Genomic DNA, 2,413 nt, shown 5'->3' with positions numbered 1-2,413 from the left:
AAAAATCTCCCTACAAGAGGTTAGTGCATATATGTAGTTAAAACTCATTAATTCCATGATTGAGGCTTGTAATGGATGAGAAATTGTGAAATAAATGAAACAAATTCATGTGTATGTCCACCAAAGAATTCGGCAGCCCTAATAGAGGAATGGTTTTGATTGTTTTAATGTACTTAAGGTGAGCTAGAAATGGTGTTTAAGGTGTGAATATGCATGGATGTAGAGTTAGGGTGCTAATTGAGGGTTATGGGTAAATGGCATTGGACATTAGGGTTTTGAGAAGAAAAAAATTGACTTGGCTTATTAAACTGTTAAAGAACAATCTAATGGTCAATAAGTGACCATTTGAGGTATGTTGACCACAATTTGGACTGAAAAATGGTATGGCAAAGTCAAGGTGTAAGCTGCCCTAGGACAGCAGCAAATGGACTGAAATTTTAGTCCAATTACAAAGCCATAACTTTGGCTGTGTAACACCCCAAAGTTCGGTAATGCGTTCTGCTGCTCCGGTGACCAGTGTTGTCCGGACAGCTAGGATGCCTAGAACCGTACCTCAATATGAGTGAGGAGACATAAAATAATGAAATACAAGAAAAGAAAATACAAGAAAAACAAAGGAAAAATAATAGCAAAGAAATGTGATCAAGTTAAGCGAGCCGGGAAACCTAGCGATGGGTGACCGCACCGGGAAGTCACGGCGTGGACCGTTGACTAGCCCTGGACTGCGGGGAACCCTGGAAAACATTTTTAGGACTTAAATAGAACCTTATTGAAGTATAAATATCATTAGAAATATCAAGGAGAAATTAAATAATTAGTACAAAGAAAAGTGAGAAATCGAAAAACAGACAAAACCCGGTAATACCGAAAAATCGGGAATACGACCCGAACAGGGGCATTATGGTCATTTGACATCCCGAAGTGTCTTTTGACCTAAATGTCCATTAAAAATAAATAATATTACACTTAGAAAATGAAATGAAAAATTAATTGGGTGGTACCTAAAGTAAATAACTAAAATCATGGGTTAATGTGGGATTAAGTGAAAGTTTAACTTATAAAATGATTTAAACTTAGTTAGTGGACCACTAGGGATTTATTTAAACATAAATATGGCTGATGTAAGTCCACTAACCAGCTGAAACTTCATCTTCCCCATTTGGATTCAAAGTTGCCGAATTTAAAGAAAGGAGAAAGCCACCATTAACGTTTTTCTTCAAAGCTCCATGCACTCCCCATTTTCAACTCCAATCACTTTGATAGCTTCATGAAAAATGGTCTACACACCACAAGGAAGATATTGATACCAATTTTGAGAAGTTTGGTGAAGGTTTAGCAAGTTACAATTAAAGGTAAGTTTACATTTTTGAGAATTTCTTTGTTAAAGTTTATGTTCATGTTATGGGTGTTAGTTTGGTGAAGGAAAATTTTGAGTTTGAAGGGTTATTGTTGTCTTCATTTTGGACAGCCATGAGTCACGTTTTTGATGAGGTATTTGTGCATATAATTGATGAGAAATAATGTTAATCATGGTGATTTAGTAACTTAGTGAATTATTTCATGTTTATATGGTGAATTATGCACTTTGATGGGAATTGGTATATGGGACGGCAATGTGATGTTGAAGAATGGTTTGTGGCAGCTTGTGGACACTTGAGTAATGGTATATATTGGAGGAAGTGTGGGCAGAATATTGACCTAGAAGGATTGATGATATATATGTAAATTAACATTGTAAAGTGTATGTAAAGTTTGTAATGTTTAGGTGTGTTTGTAATGGTACTTAGAGATTGTAATTGTGAATGATTATTGGTGTGTTGAAGGTGATTGGAATCTGCCCAAAATAATGCTAATGTAATGTAGAAAATGCTTTTGGTAATGTGCCAAAACAGTTTTGTAGGTAAGTAAACAAATGGCAAAGGTAAGTGTGTGTTTGAAGTTGGGGTGTGAAATGCATATTGAGGGCAGTGTATATTTTAGCCTATAACCTTGAATGTGTAACCTCAATTGGTATGAGACCAATTTGAGGTGAAACTAGGCACAAAATGTGCCAACTTTCATTGAGAAACCATGCCAAAATTCTGCTTGCAAGGTGACCTAAAAAAATGACCAATTCGGATTAGGTGCAATTAGGACCTGAAAAATGACCAATTGGGCAGCAGTGAGTGTTTAGGCCATAACTCACTCAAACCATGTCCAATTGACCTGAAATTTTGACCAAGAATAGTTAAGACCCATACCTACAAGTCTTATGAAGACACCAAAGCCCAGAAATGACCATAAGCAAGTCAAACAACTTGCACAAGTTCGGGTCCAAAAACTGGCCGAACCAGAATTGACCAATTTGACCTAAAATTGACCTAAAATGGTACCACTTGACCAGCAATAGTGTAATGACCATAACTTGGTCTAC

The sequence above is a fragment of the Hevea brasiliensis genome, chromosome 15 (assembly GCF_030052815.1).
Source record: "Hevea brasiliensis isolate MT/VB/25A 57/8 chromosome 15, ASM3005281v1, whole genome shotgun sequence".
In the NCBI taxonomy this organism is placed as follows: domain Eukaryota; kingdom Viridiplantae; phylum Streptophyta; class Magnoliopsida; order Malpighiales; family Euphorbiaceae; genus Hevea; species Hevea brasiliensis.
Note: the sequence above shows the minus strand (reverse complement) of the source record.